General features: G+C 41.0%; 1 protein-coding gene across 2 annotated transcripts in view; it reads right to left on the reverse strand.

Annotated features, from left to right (window-relative positions):
• LOC126279009 (THO complex subunit 3) overlaps positions 1-18,406 on the reverse strand; it is a 61,158-nt gene that overhangs the window by 42,210 nt on the left and 542 nt on the right. The gene's annotated exons all lie outside the window — the stretch shown is intronic.

Genomic DNA, 18,406 nt, shown 5'->3' on the forward strand with positions numbered 1-18,406 from the left:
GGCATGACAACCAACAAGCTGTCTGTCCGCATGAATGGCCACCGACAAACTCTGGCCAAGAAACAACTGGACCACCTCGTTGCTGAACACACCGCCAAAGATGACTTTCTTCATTTTAATGTCTGCTTCACGGCCTGTGTCATATGGATCCTTCCCACCAACACCAGGTTTTCTGAACTGCACAGGTGGGAACTCTCCCTGCAATATACTGTATGTTCCTGTAACCCTCCTGGCCTCAACCTTCGTTAGTCATTGTCCCCACCCATATAGCCCCTTCCCTGTTCCCATTCCAGCACTACACAGCCTCCTATTCCACCAACACAGCCAGTCTTCTTAATTCTCTCATTTCCCATTAAACTCCCCTCATCTCTCCCTCTGTCTAGCCTCCCAACTGGACCTAGCTGCCTTAGCCTCTCTCCACCTCATCCCTGCACGATCCCCAGCAGCACTTCACCATTCCTCACCCCTATCCTGCTATCCCTCTCTCCCTCCCCATCCTAGTGTCCTCCTTACCCACACTCAGTTGCCTCTCCCATCATGCACTGCTGCTGCTGCTCATAGTGTGTTTTCAGCTGTCAGAGGCTGTGGTCGTGTGTGTGTGTGTGTGTGTGTGTGTGTGTGTGTGTGTGTGTGTGTGAGAGAGAGAGAGAGAGAGAGAGAGAGAGAGAGAGAGAGAGCTCTTATACTGGCCAAAAGCTTATTTTGTGGCAGTTCCCCCCTCCCCTTATCTGCAACTCAGCATCTCCACTACATGGTGAGTAGCAACTATCCTTTTCAAAATATTATAAGTGATGGTAGATTGGCTGGGGTACCACTGATACTGGAATGTGTTGCCATAGTGCATCACTGGAACGAAAATACCTTTTTGCAACAAGGGCTGACAGTTTTCTTCCTTCAATGTTAGCCGATTGTTTCTGCTACACACCTCCAACAGCCTTAGCTTTTTTCACTGTATTTACCATAATTGGAAGACCCTAAAAATATCTTCCTTGTTTCACTAACTTACTACCCATAACAAAATTCCAGTTAGTGGTAATGTCACACTGGATTATAGATAGGCATCACAAAAAGATTTTTTGGTCAAAGCCTTCTTCAAAAGGAAAACACACATACATTCACATAAGCAAGCACACCTCACACAGACTTGACCCTCATCTCCAGAAACTTGGATTGGAATGCAACCGTCACATTTAATAAAAGCAACAATCTGTTGGGGGCAGGGATAGGAGTGTACAGGTGGGAGGAGAGAACTGTGCTGTCTGGGGGAGCATGCAGGGACTAGATGAAGACACGACAAGACTGCCCCGCAGGCGCAGTGTTGGGAGGCTGTGTATCAGGGTGGTGGGGAGGCAAAAGATGGGCAGGTGTGTTGGCAAAGGGCAGCACACAATGAGGGTGAGGGGACGTAAATAGGGAGGTGGTAGGACAGAAGGGCGGAAACTACTGGGTGCATGCATTGGGGCAGTAGGTTACTGTATGTTAAGGGTTGGATAATTTTAGGAGCAGAGAATGTGTTGTAAAGCTAACTCCCATCTGCACAGTTCAGAAATGCTGTTGGTGGCAGGAAGGATCCAGATGGTCTGGGTTGTGAAGCAGCCACTGAAATAAAGCATGTTATGTTCAGATGCACATTTTGCCACAGGGTGGTCTCCTAAGCTCTTGGGTACAGTTTGGTGGTGGTTGCTCGTGCTGGTGACAAGCTGATTGGTAGTCATACCAATACAATAGCTGTGCACTGATTGCAGCAGAGCTGGTATATGATATGGCTACTTTTACATGTGGCCCAGCCTCTGAGAGGGTAGGTTAAATCTGTGACAGCACTGAAATAGGAAGTGTTGGGGGGGGAGGGGGGGGAATTGGGTTGGTCGTGTACCTGGGTCTTCCACATGGATATGAAACCTGCGGTAAGGGGTTGGGATTGGGAGTGGCATTGGGATGGACTAGGATGTTGTGGAGGTCAGTTGGATGACAGAAAATCACTTTAGGAAGGTTGGGAAGGATGTTGGATAGGATTTCCCTTATTTCAGAGATTGATGATATGTGATCAAAGCACTGACAAAGGATGTGGTTCAGATGTTCCAGTCGTGGGTGGTACTGGGTGATGAATGTGGTGCTGGATGGTACTGCATGACAAATAGGCACTCATTTGCAGCTGGTTCTTTGGGGTGGTGGGTGGATTGGAAGTGTGTGGGAAAATGACAAAGGAGAAATGCTTGCAGACCACATCTCAGGGTTAGTGTTTGTCCGTGAATGCCTTGGTGGGCCCAGCACACGGGGTAAGGGAGTTCTTGTCACATGAAAGGGATGACAGCTGTCAAAACATAGGTACTGTTTGTGGTCAGTAGATTTAATGTGGACAAAGATGTGGATGGAGCCATCAGAGAGGAGATCAATGTCCAGGAAGGTGGGGCACTGGGTTGTGGAGGACCAGGTGAAGTGGCTGGGAGAGTAGGTGTTGAGGTTGTGAAGGAATGAGGATAGAATGTCATTGCTCTGAATCCAGATCATGAAGACATCATCAATGAAACTGTACGAGACTAAGGGTTTGAGAAAGGTCTCCACTTAGATGGCCCATAAACAGGTTGGCATAGGAAGGTGCCAACCACGTGCCCATGGCTGTGCTGCAGATTTATTTGTAAACCTTCCCTTCATAGGAGAAGTAGTTATGAGTGAGAACAGAGTTGGCAAAGCTTAAGAGGAATGAGGTAGCGGATTTGGATTCTGAAGGATTTGGGATAGGTAGTATTCAATAATGGCAAGGCCATGGGCATAAGGGATGTTAATGTATAGGTAAGTGGTGTGAACAGTGACAAGAAGGGATTCAGAATGTAACAAGGTGGGAATTGTGGAGAGTCAGCGAAGGAAGTGGTTGGTATCATTGATGTGGGAAGCTAGATTACAGACTACTGATTGGAGGTGTTGGTCAGTGAGGTCCAAAATTCTTTCAGTGGGGGCACAATAACCATCTGTATCCTCCTCTCCACCAACAGCTTTTCTGAACTGTGCAGTTATCATTACAACACATTCGCTGCTCCTATAATTATAATGGCCTCAACCTACAGCGACCTACTGTCCCTACAGCCTCCACCCAACAGTTTCCACCCCCTCTGTCCTATCACCTCCTCCCTATTTTCATCCCCTCATCCTCAATGTGTGCTGTCCTTTTCCACAGCACCCACCCATCTCTCTCCTTCCCCACTCCTCACATTTTCCACTTGTTGTTGTTCCCTGACCCTCTTCCTTGCCGCACTGCCTCCCAAAGCTGCACCAGGTGGCAGTCTTGTCATGTCTTCATCCAGTACCTGCAGAGAACTCCTCTCTCTCTCTCACCCTCCAACATGTGTACCCCCTATCTGTTCTCCTTCCTCACCCTCTCCAGACCACTGCTTTCGTTGAACATGAAAGTTGCATTCCTGTCCGAGTTGTCAGAGATGGTGGTCACATGTGAGGTGTGCTTGCCCGTGTGAATGAATGTGTGTGTGTTTACTTTTTCTAAAGAAGACTTTGACCGAAAGCTAAATGTGTAACGGTCTTTTCATTGCGCCTGTCTGCAATTCAATGTGTTCAATGTGTAAGTTGCAATCTATCCTTTTATTACACTGTTGACGTTCCAACCTGTAGTTTCCACTGTTAGATAGGAATGTGAACTAGAAGGAATAAACAATAAGAAAGACAAAAGAAAGGACAAGAGGAAAGTACTGAATAAAATACTATGAATTTGTTGAGCTCCTGCACAATAAGAAAAAGTTCACGGTTCACAAGAATAAAGTCATGTCATTTACAAACTGCACAGCTCCGCCTTCAGTAGTTACTCTGCACAAAATGCTTGTCGATAAAACATTAGAGAGCTCATGCCACATCAAGTGTGTCACATTTAGTAATAATCCCAACCAGACCATCTACAATTCGAATGACATTTTGTAAATGTTCCAAATAAAATAAAGCTAGCTTTGCAAACTTTGAGGTCCAGACACAGAAAATTGAGTGTCATAGGAGGCCTTTGGTATAGGATTACAAAATGTGTGACCTCAATGACAGTTTTGGCCAAATTCATGTTGTTTCAAAATGGAAAATAATAGTAGTTAGCAAAATATTTTAAAGAGATGCGCAGTTATACCAAACTGCAGTAGTTACTTGTGTGTATTCAAGGTGCTATTAAGAATTTTTTCCTTCTTCTTGCCAGTTTAAGCTTACTAGCTTTTACTGAGAATTCTGACCAAAACTGTAAATTCAGAAGCCTCTGCAACATCAAACCAATTTTTTTAAAGCAAGTATTAACATGTGCAAATTTCAATATTTGAAGAAACTCACTCTGTAGGTTACCATTATTACCACACTACTGGCATTGCTGATTATTAGAATTTTGCTGTACATTTGTATCTGACTTAAACCTACCTAAACTACAACCTGTTGAAAAATTTTACATTGTACTTGACAAATCTTGCACTTTACGTAACCTTATGACTCTTATTTTGAGACTTTCTTAGATTTTAGAAGAGGATGGCCAAACTTGACGCTTTCTACAGTTTCGATTATTTCATTAGCATTGAAGAGGATAACAGAGCAGCAAGTTTCTTATAAACTGCATTCTGGCAGACTGAGCACAACTGTAGGTGAATTTTTTAAATTCAGCTGCTCTTGCTTTATCAAGAGCACATCATCTATTTTAATTACAATATTTGTTTTTGAAAAAAAGATTGCAACAGTGCTTTTTGCTAAAATTCAAATTGAGTGAGAAGCAATGCTCCATTATAAAAGTGGATCACTAAACTGTTGGTACAAAAACAGGCCTGATGAAAGTAGGCTAACTTCAGAATTTGGCCCAGAGGGCCACACAATACTAATTGGCCACTGTTTCATCCTCTGCCACATGGCATCAGTTGGATGCAGTATGGAGTTTCCTCTCATTGCTTTCTGATTCGTCATCAGCTACCGAGACCATTGGGCTGCTGCTTCTCAACTGATCTCCAGAGGCTGAGTGGACTCTGTTCCAATCCCTTAAAAAAAACTGATAGTATTGGGAACTGAACTTGGCTCTTCCACATGCCTGTCAGGTATGTTGATCACGCATCTATGGAGGCAATACAAATAAAGGATGATCACACTCTCAATTAGCCAAACAACCAAATATGAAAGGGATAAGTGGGCAAACATCTGGATCTACTAGTCTACCACTGAATAATTTTACTTAGACAACCTTGTGCTATAACACACTGATGCTGCCTAGTAGATACAACATTCTATTTTTATTGCAGGCCAGACAACTTAATTGACAACAAACTACTCAGTGCATTCTTCAACTCGAAAGAGACTAATTTCTTGGTTATAATGGTTCTGCTAGATACACATAAAAAGTAAAAATACTAGTATGTATCCAAAATTACAGTGTGTTAAATGTAAGTTGATACATTTAGGAAGAGGGAGCAGAGGAAGCTTGGCGCCCACACAGACTGCCACAGGATGGGGAGATGTGCAAGGGGTACAAGCCATGCCTGGTCGCTGCAGTGCTCAGATCACAAACTGCACTTCACGCTCCCATGAAAAAAGTAAAAATTCACTAACATCTTGTTCATAAATAAAACTAAAATCGTCTTACATACTGACATGAATAATAAAGATACAGCAATTATGTACACTTACTGCAAGGAAAGATCCTTCTGAATCTGCTTAGTGTATTCATCTCTTGGTCTCCCTCTATTATTTTTATCCTCCATGCCTCCCTCGAATACTAAATTGGTGATCCTTTGACGCCTCCGAATGTGTCCTACCAACCGAGCCCTTCTTTTAGTCAGGTTGTGCCACAAATTTTTCTTCTCCGCAATTCTATTTAGTACCTCCTTATTACTTATGTGATCTACCCAACTCATCTTCACCATTCTTCTGTAGCACTGCATTTCAAAAGCTTTCATTCTCTTCTTGTCTAAACTATTTATTGTCCATGTTTCACTTCCATACATGGCTACATTCCATACAAATACTTTCACAAAAGACTCTCTGACACTTACATCTATATTCAATGTTAACAAATTTCTGTTCTTCAGAAATGATTTTTTTGCCATTGCCAGTCTACATTTTATATCCTCTCTCCTTCGGCTATTGTCAGTTATTTTGCTGCCCAAATAGCAAAACACATTTAATACTTTAACTGTCTCATTTCCTAACCTAATTCCCTCAGCATCACCCGAATTTTATTTGACTAAATTCCATTGTCCTTGTTTTGCTTTTGTTATGTTCATCTTATATCCTCCTTTCAAGACACTGTCCATTCCGTTCAACTGCTCTTCCAAGCCCTTTGCTGTATCTGACAGAATTACAATGTCATCGGCAAATCTCAAAGTTTTTATTTCTTTCAAAGAACTTTAATTCCTACTTTTTTTTTTTTTTCCAGCTTTTTCAATATACAGACAGAACAACACCGGGGATAGGCTACAGTCCTGCCTCACTCCCTTCCTCCCTTTCATACTCCCTGACTCTTATAACCGCTCTCTAGTTTCTGTATGACTTGCAAATACCCTTTCGCTTCCTGTATTTTACCCCTGCTACCTTCAGAATTTCCAAGAAAGAATTCCAGTCAACATTGTCAAAAGCTTTCTTTAAGTCTACAAATACTATAAATGTAGGTTTGTCTTTCCTTAATCCATCTTCTAAGACAAGTCGTAAGGTCAGTATTGCCTCTCATGTTCCCATATTATTCCAGAATCCAAATTGATCTTCCCGGAGATTGACTTCTACCAGTTTTCCAGTCATCTGTAAAGATTTTGTGTTAGTATTTTGCAATCATAACTTATTAAACTGATAGTTCGATAATTTTCACACCTCTCAGCAACTGCTTGCTTTGGAATTGGAATTACTACATTATTCTTGAAGTCTGAGGCTATTTTGCCTGTCTCACACATCTTGCACCAGATGGAAGAGTTTTGTCATGGCTGGCTATCAGTAGAGCTGACAGAATATCATCTACCCCTGAGGCCTTGCTTCAACTTAGATCTTTCGGAGCTCTGTGAAATTCTCCTTGCAGTATTATATCTCCTCTCCCATCTTCATCTACGTCCACTTTCCTTTCTATAATATTGCCTTCAAGTTCATCCTCTTTGTGTAGGTACTCAATATATTCTTTCCACCTTTCAGCTTTCCATTTTTTTCTTAGGACTCATCTTCCATCTGAGCTCTTGTTATTCATACAGCCGCTTCTTTTTTTCCTGAAGGCCTTTTTAATTTTCCTGTATGTGGTATATATATTTCCCCAAGTGAAATATGCTTCTAAATCTTTACATTTGTCCTCTAGCCATTCCTGCTTAAGCCATTTTGCATTTCATTTCAGTCTCATTTTTTCATTGCTTGTACTCCCTTTTGCATGTTTCATTTGCTGCATTTTAAAATTTTCTCCTTTCCTGAATTAAATCGAATATCTCTTGTGTTACCTAAGGATATCTACTAGGCCTTGTCTCTTTACTTATTTGATCCTCTGCTGCCTTCACTATTTCATTTCTTAAAGCTACCCATTCATCTTCTACTATATTCCTTTCCCCTGTTCTAGTCAACTGTTGTGTAACGCTCCCTCTGAAATTCTCAACAACGTCTGGTTCTTTCAACTTATCAAGGTTCCATCTCATCAGGTCCCATCTCCTTAATCTTCTACCTTTTTGCATTTTCTTAAGTTTTAATCTACAGTTCATAGCCAATAAATTGTTGTCAGAGACTACATTTGTCCCTGTAAATGTCTTACAATTCAAGATCTGGCTCCTCAATCTCTGTCTAATCATTACATAATCAATCTGAAAACTTCCCACGTCTCCAGGTCTCTTCCACATATACATCTTTCTTTTATGATCATAAAACCAAGTGTCAGCGATGATTATGTTATACTCTGCGTAAAATTATACCAGGTGGATTCCTCTTTCATCACTTTCTTCCAGTCCTATTTCAGCTACTATTTTTCCTTCTCTTCATTTTCCTATTATCGAATTCCAGTCCCTCATCACAATTAACTTTTCGTCTGCTGTAACTATCTGAATAATTTCTTCTGTCTCTTCATACATTTCTTCAGTCTCATGACCATCTGTGGAGTTAGTTGACATACAGTCTTGTACTAACTGTGGTAGGTGGAAGCTTCATTTCTATCTTGGCTATGATAATGTGTTGATCCATCGCCACCTCCTCCCACAATATAGAAAGCAAAGAGCTTGCAGTAGAAGATATTTGCTTCATAGTGACAAACATGAAGTGCTCATAGCTCACTAAGGCATGCCCAGGGTTCCTACACATTTTTAGTTGAAATCATTCCTGTCATATCCCTAAATGTTGAACATTCCTCATGGAATACCCTGTAGTATTAATTTAAAACATCTATCAAACATGAAATACAATTATACTTTCGAAATACTTGACAGTATTACCCTTCAACTGTTTTCTTAAAAGTTTATCCTCAGAGAATGCAAAAACAAACAAAATATTTTCTGTACAAAATCATATACTCTTTGTAATTAAACAAAAATAAAAATACAAGGTGATAGCATATAGTTATACAACATAAAAGTATACACACAACTGATATTTTTTTTGATAGCTTGATTATTAATTAGTAACTTATAAAATAATAATAAATAACTGCTGTCCTTTGGCAGATATGATAACAAGCATCTCTACAACTACATCTACATCATACTCTGCAAGCCACCTAATGTTGTGAGGTGGAGGGTACTTTCAGTATCACTATCTGATCCCTCCAGCCCTGTTCCACTCGCGAATAGTGTGTGGGAAAATGATTGTCAGTAAGCCTCTGTATTCACTCTAATTTCTCAGATTTTCTCCTTGTGCTCAATACGCGAGATGTATGTAGGGAGAAGTAATATATTGTCCGACTCCTCATGAAAAATGCTGTTCCAAAATTTCAGTAGTAAATCTCTCCATAATGCACAACACCTCTCTTGTAACATCTGCCAGAGGAGTTTGTTTAGCATCTCTCTAATGCTCTCTTGTCAGCTAAAAGATCCCGCGATGAAGCATGCCACTATTTGTTGGATCTTTTCTATCTCCTCTATCAGACCTACCTGATAGGGATCCCATATAGATGAACAATACCCAAGAATTCGGTGAACAAGTGCCTTACAAGCCACTCCTTTCGTGGATGACTTAAATTTCCTTAAGATTCTTCTTTTTTCATTAAATGGCAATGCAGGATGGTGTCAAATGCCTTACTGAAATCAAGGAACATGGCATCAACCTAGGCGACGTTGTCCACTGTGCTGTGGATCTCATGGAGGAACAGACCAAGCTGAGTTTTGCAGAATCTCTGTTTGCGAAATCCATGTTGATTTTTATAGAGATGTTCATTTTCCAGAAACGTTGTAATTCTTGAGCACACCTAGCCGCAGAACTACTAAAGAGCACTCAGTATACTTTAAGTTTGTCGATAAATAAGGGCAGCAACAAAACAGTTGAAAAATTGTTGTGTTAATTTTTCCCCTACATTGACCTCATGTTGCGTCAAAATGGTGAAAGACACTGGCTTAAAATTTCAGCAGTGTGTTGAACACAAAATGCCATAGGGCTCAAAGAAAATTCTGCTCTGTTAACCCACGCCCAAATTGTCACCTTACAATTTAGCCTAGATCTTGAGCTATGCTACACATTGGTCTGACAAAACAATCCAGATTTCTGGACAGGGTATCCCTATAGATCCTAGTTCATTTTGCAACCACCTATCGACCACCTGATACAACGTGAAAATTTTCATATGCCGAGGTCAAATTTTGTACAACTTATTGTACTCTATCCCCCCACCCCGAACCATGGAGCTTGTTGTTGGTGGGGAGGCTTGCGTGCCTCAGTGATACAGATAGCAGTACCATAGGTGCAACCACAACGGAGGGGTATCTGTTGAGAGGCCAGAAAACGTGTGGTTCCTGAAGAGAGGCAGCAGCCTTTGCAGTAGTGCAGGGGTAACAGTCTGGATCACTGACTAATCTGGCATTGTAACACTAACCAAAACGGCCTTGCTGTGCTGGTACTGCGAACGGCTGAAAGCAAGGGGAAAACTACAGCCGTAATTTTTCCCAAGGGCATGCAGCTTTACTGTATGGTTAAGCGATGATGGCATCCTATTGGGTAAAATATTCTGGAGGTAAAATAGTCCCCCATTTGGATCTCCGGGCAGGGTCTACTCAACAGGACGTCGTTATCAGGAGAAAGAAAACTGGAATTCTACGGATCGGAGTGCGGAATGTCAGATCCCTTAATCGGGCAGGTAGGTTAGAAAATTTAAAAAGGGAAATGGATAGGTTAAAGTTAGATATAGTGGGAATTAGTGAAGTTCGGTGGCAGGAGGAACAAGACTTTTGGTCAGGCGAATACAGGGTTATAAATACAAAATCAAATGGGGGTAATGCAGGAGTAGGTTTAATAATGAATAAAAAAAATAGGTGTGCAGGTAAGCTACTACAAACAGCATAGTGAACGCATTATTGTGGCCAAGATAGACACGAAGCCCATACCTATTACTGTAGTAAAAGTTTATATGCCAACTAGCTCTGGAGATGACGAAGAAATGTATGATGAGATAAAAGAAATTATTCAGGTAGTGAAGGGAGACGAAAATTTGATGGTCATGGGTGATTGGAATTTGATAGTAGGAAAAGGAAGAGAGGGAAACACAGTAGGTGAATATGGATTGGGGGTAAGAAATGAAAGAGGAAGCCACCTGGTAGAATTTTCAGCATAACTTCATAGCTAACACTTGGTTCAAGAGTCATGAAAGAAGGTTGTGTACATGGAAGAAGACTGGAGATACTAGAAGGTATCAGATAGATTATATAATGGTAAGACAGATTTAGGAACAAGGTTTTAAATTGTAAGAAATTTACAGGTGTAGATGTGGACGCTGACCACAATCTATTGGTTATGAACTGTATATTAAAACTGAAAAAACTGCAAAAAGGCAGGAATTTAAGGAGATGGGACCTGGAGGAACTGAAAGAACCAGAGGTTGCACATAGTTTCAGGGACAGCATAAGGGAATAATTAACAGGATGGGGGAAAGAAATAAAGTAGAACAAGAATGGGTGGCTTTGAGGGATGAAATAGTGAAGGCAGCAGAGGATCAAGTAGGTAAAAAGATGAGGGCTAGTAGAAATCCTTGGGTAACAGAAGAAATATAGACTTTAATTGATTAAAGGAGAAAATATAAAAATGCAGTAAATGAAGCAGGCAAAAAGGAATACAAACGTCTCAAAAATGAGATCGACAGGAAGTGCAAAATGGCTAAGCAGGCATGGCTAGAGAACAAATTTAAGGATGTAGAGGCTTATCTCACTAGGGGTAAGATAGATACTGCCTACAGGAAAATTAAAGAGACCTTTGGAGAAAAGAGAGTCACTTGTATGAATAACAAGAGCTCAGATGGAAACCCAGTTCTAAGCAAAGAAGGGAAAGCAGAAAGGTGGAAGGAGTATATAGAGGGTCTATACAAGGGCAATGTACTTGAGGACATATTATGGAAATGGAAGAGGATGTAGATGAAGATGAAATGGGAGATACGATACTACGTAAAGAGTTTGACAGAGCACTGACAGACCTGAGTCGAAACAAGGCCCCCGGAGTAGACAACATTCCATTAGAACTATTGACAGTCTTGGGAGAGCCAGTCCTGACAAAACTCTACCATCTGGTGAGCAAGATGTATGAGACAGGCGAAATTCCCTCAAACTTCAAGAATATAATAATTCCAATCCCAAAGAAAGCAGGCATTGGCAGATGTGAAAATTACTGAACTATCAGTTTAATAAGTCACAGCTGCAAAATACTAACGTGAATTCTGTACAGACGAATGGAAAAACTAGTAGAAGCCGACCTCGGGGAAGATCAGTTTGGATTCCGTAGAAATACTAGAACACGTGAGGCAATACTGACCCTATGACTTATCTTAGAAGAAAGATTAAGGAAAAGCAAACTTTCATTTCTAGCATTTGTAGATTTAGAGAAAGTTTTTGACAATGTTGACTGGAATACTCTCATTCGAATTCTAAAGGTGGCAGGGGTAAAATACAGGGAGCGAAAGGCTATTTACAATTTGTACAGAAAGCAGATGGCAGTTATAAGAGTTGAGGGACATGAAAGGAAAGAAGTGGTTGGGAAGGGAGTGAGACAGGGTTGTAGCCTCTCCCCATTGTTATTCAATCTGTATATTGAGCAAGCAGTAAAGGAAAAAAAAGAAAAATTCGGAGTAGGTATTAAAATCCATGGAGAAGAAATAAAAACTTTGAGGTTCGCCGATGACTTTGTACTTCTGTCTGAGGCAATAAAGGACTTGGAACAGCAGTGAAACGGAATAGACAGTGTTTTGAAAGAAGGATATAAGATGAACATCAACAAAAACAAAACGAAGATAATGGAATGTAGTCGAATTAAGTCAGGTGATGCTGAGGGAATTAGATTAGGAAATGAGACACTTATAGTAGTAAAGGAGGTTTGCTATGTGGGGTGCATAATAACTGATGATGGTCGAAGTAGTGAGGAAATAAGATGTAGACTGGCAATGGCAAGGAAAGAGTTTCTGAAGAAGAGAAACTTGATAACATCGGGTATAGATTTAAGTTTCAGGAAGCCTTTTCGGAAAGTATTTGTATGGAGTGTTGCCATGTATGGAAGTGAAACATAGACAATAAATAGTTTGGACAAAAAGAGAATAGAAGCTTTCGATATGTGGCGCTACAGAGGAACGCTGAACATTAGATGGGTACATCACATAAGTAATGAGGAGGTATTGAACAGAATTGGGGCGAAGAGGAGTTTGTGACACAACTTGTCTAAAAGAGGGGATCAGTTGGTAGGACATGTTCTGAGGCATTAAGGGATCACGAATTTAGCACTGAAGGACAGTGTGGAGGGTAAAAATCATACAGGGAGACCAAGAGATGTATACACTAAGCCGATTCAAAAGGATGTAGGTTGCAGTAGGTATTGGGAGATGAAGAAGCTTGCACAGGATGGAGTAGCTTGGAGAGCTTCATCAAACCAGTTTCAGGACTGAAGATCATCAAAACAAGAACAACGACAACAACAACATTATATTCTATATGGAACATATGTAGAATAAAGAGAAATATTCAAAATGAGTCATTGCCTGTGACAAGGGGAGAGCATAACATGTGAAAAAGAGCAAAAGCATGGCAACGATAATGTTATATCAGTGGCAAGTTTTTCAGACGGGCTAAGCAGGTCAATGGAAGAGTCTGATTCCATCTGTCTGCTCTGACCCTACGACATAAGGGTATTGTGGTGTGTGACCTATATAGGTCAAGGGAAGTGTCCGATTCCTGTAGATTTTGTAATTATTTTTTTTGTTCGTCATCTTGTGTATTTTGGGATCGTGGTGTATTTTTTACTGTTATATTTAGCTTGTCCCCTCCCTAAAACGACCAATTTCCCACAGTTGTCCCATTAGTTTGATTGTATTTTTGGAGGGAGATGTTATTATCTTATTTATACGTATTTTCATGTTCGTTGCTGTGTGTATGTAGTGATATCATAGGCGCCATATCGGATACATTTAGAATAGCCATTTCCACCATATTGATGACGTCATGGGTCTAAGCAAACGGGTTGAATCAGACACTTCTGCACTCCCAGGCTAAGCTACAATTCAGCATGTTAACACAACCAGGTTTTTTTAGTTTCATGTTCTTTGGCTTCACCAACTCACAACCAAACTGTCTCCTTCCAACATACCCCGACCTCAGGCTAAGCTATAGATCAGAGCAGTCACAACTGGATCTTTTTAGAATCACATTTGTCGACAGAAGCGTTCTATCTCACGCGTCGGCTTTGACCCGTGACGTAAGGGTGTTGTGGTGTGTGACGTCATGACGGTGCGGAGTTTGGTTTGTGAGTGTGGCGTGTTTGTAGATGTTGTCGTGTTGTGGATTGTTGTGACCTCTGGTGACATGTTCAGGGTTATCATTTGTTTGGTGTATTGGGCTCAGTTTGATGTTGCTCTGTGGCGAGTGCTGCTTGCGTATTTTTGAAGCGGAACTTGTTTCAGTGAGTTAACAGTTTTCTGTGAAGGTTAATGTAGTGATGATTGCTGTACATTGGGTGGTTTTGTTATTGAGTTTAATCGGTTGTGGTTTTTTGTTCAGGAATGGGTATGAAAGACAAAATCAATAGTTCTCGGTTGAGTGAAGTGCGGTGTGTGCCGTGAACCAATGAAATTGGTTAAAGTTCCGGCCTCTTGGACCAGGGACGGTTATATGTGACGCTGTCGCAAACATGACATATGGCGTTCCATACGGCGTGGTACCTGGTTCGAGAAGTCTAGGTTGGGCATGTGTGCTTGTTACATATTATTTTTGTTATACATCCCCACAGAGTTTTTGCGCGCATGAGACTGGTGTGAGTGAGAGGAGCGTTTTAGATTGGTATTCCTTTTGTCATGAAATGTGTTCGGAATTTATTAAGTACAGGGGTAAGTTGGGAGGGCAAGGGGTTGTTTTGGAGGTGGACGAGTCACAGTTTGGGAAGAGGAAGTATAGAAGGGGGAAGTCTGTGGCTGGTCTTTGGGGGTGGGGGGCTGTTGTTCCGGGGGGGGGGGGGGGGGTTCCGAATGTGTTTTTAGGGTTGTGGAAGGGAGGTCCAAGGCTGAATTAGTGGGGCTAATTGAGGAATATATAGAGCCGGGGTCCACAATAGTTTCTGATGCTTTTTCTTCTTATAGGGGGTTGGGTGAGAGGGGATTTAATCATTTAGTAGTGAACCATAGTTTAGAGTTTAAGAATTATGATACAGGGGCTGGTACTAATACAATAGAGATGATGTGGGGGGCGGTTAAGTCAGTTCTTGGGAGGGGGAAGAGGCGTTCTTCCAACCTTCAGTCTCATTTAGATGAGTACTGTTGGCGGAAGAGTGTCCCAGAGGGCTATTGTATTGTTCGGGTTTTCTTAATGGCTGTGGGTAAAATGTATAGGCCGAAAGTTGTTAGTTAGGGTGGTCTGGGTAGGTGGGTGGGTGGCTGTGGCTCTGGGTGGGGTGGGTGGTTTATTTTGTTGTACAGTATTTGTTAAGGTGGGGGGGGGGGGGGAGTGGGAGTGTGTTTGTTTTTTGTTTTAGTTGTGGAGGATCTATTTTGTTGAGTTGTAGTGTGTGATTGAGATTTTTTTATGATGCATTTGGTTTTTGTTTGTGTTTTTTTATTTTGGGGTCAGGGAGGGGGGTTGAGTTGAGGTGTGGTTGGGTTTGGTTTTTCTTTTGGTTTAGTATTTTTTTCGCTGGTTTGTGTGTGTGTGTGTGTGTGTGTGTGTGTGTATGTGTGTGTGTGTGGTGGCCAATCTAGTTTGTGCGGCTGGAACTTTCTTGTGGTAAGTTCTCATTGTTTTGTTTTTGGTGTATGTGTTGTGTATTGGCATACAGGGAAGTGTTTCATTGAAATTTGTGGCTGTGAAGGTTGGTATTGGGAGATGTTTTTGAGTTACGTAGGTCAAGGGTAGTGGTCGATCCTAATTTATGGGATCGGGAGCTGCTGTAGATCTGTGTACGTCAAGGAAAGTCTTTGTTCATAATGTTTGGCAGTGCATTTTGATATTTGTAATGGGAGATGAGAACGGGAGCTGCTGTTGAGCTATATATGTCAAGGGAGCTGCTGTAGATCTGTGTAGGTCAAGGGAAGTCTTTGTTTGTAATATTTGGCAGTGCATTTTGATTTTTGTATTGGGAGATGGGATCGGGAGCTGCTGTAGAGCTATATAGGTCAAGGGAAGTGTCCGATTCCAGATAATATTGTGTTTTGTGGTATTTGGTGAGTTTTGTGATGCCAATTTTTTTCGTTGTTTTGCGTGGTTTTGTATGGGGGTGGGTGGCTAAATTTATTTATATTTAGTTTCTCCCCACCCAAAAATCCCCAATTTCCCAAGCTTGTCAGTAGGCTTTTTGTGAAACGTGTGTGTGTGTTTTTCTATGTATTTTCGTCTTTATGATACGTTTGCAACGATTTTATATCCGCCATATTGGAATTGTTGTTTATGGTCATTTCCGCCATATTTGTGACGTCATGGGTCAAAGCGGATGGGTGGGATCGGATGCTTCTGTATTTCCGTTGGCCTCACTGACAAACAACAAAACTGTGAATATACATATAAAAAGATGTCACAACAGTCATTAACTTTACATCACCAGTCAAAGCTGATGACTTACTTGAGCTCAGAAGGGGGTAAATTATGCTGCCACAAAAGTCTTTGGTCACTTACCTAATAGCATCAAAAGTCTGATAAATAGCCATATAGCATTTAAAAGGAAATTAAAATAATTTCTGAATGGCAACTCCTTCTACTCATTAGATGAATTTTTGGATATAGTAGATGGATAATCTCCCCCCCCCCCCAAAAAAAAAAAAGAAAAATCACTGTCATGTAATATTTTGTGTAATGTAAGATCTGAGTTGAAACAAGGCCCCCGGAGTAGACAACATTCCATTGGAACTACTGACGGCCTTGGGAGAGCCAGTCCTGACAAAACTCTACCATCTGGTGAGCAAGATGTATGAGACAGGGGAAATACCCTCAGACTTCAAAAAGAATATAATAATTCCAATCCCAAAGAAAGCAGGTGTTGACAGATGTGAAAATTACCAAACAATCAGTTTAATAATCACAGCTGCAAAATACTAACACGAATTCTTTACAGACGAATGGAAAAACTAGTAGAAGCCGACCTCGGGGAAGATCAGTTTGGATTCCGTAGAAATACTAGAACACGTGAGGCAATACTGACCTTACGACTTATCTTAGAAGAAAGAATAAGGAAAGGCAAACCTACGTTTCTAGCATTTGTAGACTTAGAGAAAGCTTTTGACAATGTCGACTAGAATACTCTCTTTCAAATTCTAAAGGTGGCAGGGGTAAAATACAGGGAGCGCAAGGCTATTTACAATTTGTACAGAAACCAGATGGCAGTTATAAGAGTTGAGGGACATGAAAGGAAAGCAGTGGTTGGGTAGGGAGTGAGACAGGGTTGTAGCCTCTCCCCAATGTTATTCAATCTGTATATTGAGCAAGCAGTAAAGGAAACAAAAGAAAAATTTGGAGTAGATATTAAAATCGACGGAGAAGAAATAAAAACTTCGAGGTTCGCCGATGACATTGTAATTCTGTCAGAGACAGCAAAGGACTTGGAAGAGCAGTTGAACGGAATGGACAGTGCTTTGATAGGAGGATATAAGATGAACATCAACAAAAGCATGACGATCATAATGGAATGTAGTCGAATTAAGTCGGGTGATGCTGAGGGAATTAGATTAGGAATTGAGACACTTAAAGTAGTAAGGGAGTTTTGTTATTTGGGGAGCAAAATAACTGATGATGGTCAAAGTAGAGAGAATATAAAATGTAGACTGGCGATGGCAAGGGAAGCGTTTCTGAAGGAGAGAAATTTGTTAAACATTGAGTATGGATTTAAGTGTCAGGAAGTCATTTCTGAAAGTATTTGTATGGAGTGTAGCCACGTATGGAAGTGTAACATGGACGATAAATAGTTTGAACAAGAAGAGAATAGAAGCTTTCGAAATGTGGTGCTACAGAAGAATGCTGAAGATTAGATGGGTAGATCACATAACTAATGAGGAAGTATTGAATAGAATTGGGGAGAAGAGAAGTTTGTGGCACAACTTGACCAGAAGAAGGGATCGGTTGGTAGGACATGTTCTGAGGCATCAAGGGATTACCAATTTAGTATTGGAGGGCAGCAATGAGGGTAAAAATCATAGAGGGAGACCAAGAGATGAATACACTAAGCACTTTCAGAAGGATGTAGGTTGCAGTAGGTACTGGGAGATGAAGAAGCTTGCACAGGATAGAGTAGCATGGAGAGCTGCATCAAACCAGTCTCAGGACTAAAGACAACAACAACAATGTAATATACAAGGCAATGATCGGTCTCGAAAAACACTAGATGTTTGTACCCATGCACGTTACGGTGTTTCACATACAATGAGTAACGAACTATTATGCAGTGACCAGTACCTATTTGACAATTATACTTCAATTTAACTTTAACTGAAACTGATAAAATTTTGTACAATGAACCGCATCGTATTCGAACTACAGCAGACTGAGCGGAGTGGCGCAGTGGTTAGCACACTGAACTCACATTCCGGAGGACGACAGTTCAAACACGTCTCCGGCCACAATGATTTAAGTATTCCATAATTTCCGTAAATAGTTTCAGGCAAATGTCTGGGTGGTTCCTTTGAAAGGGCACAGCCGATTTCCTTCTAAATTCTTCCATAATGCGAGCTTGTGCTCCGTCTCTACTGACCTAGTTGTGACGGGACGTAAAACACTAATCTCCTCCTCCTCTAACTACAGCACATCAAACAGACATCTTAGATCTACTATAATCAAACAATCATTAATTTGAACTT

This window comes from Schistocerca gregaria, chromosome 6, assembly GCF_023897955.1.
Source record: "Schistocerca gregaria isolate iqSchGreg1 chromosome 6, iqSchGreg1.2, whole genome shotgun sequence".
NCBI lineage: Eukaryota > Metazoa > Arthropoda > Insecta > Orthoptera > Acrididae > Schistocerca > Schistocerca gregaria.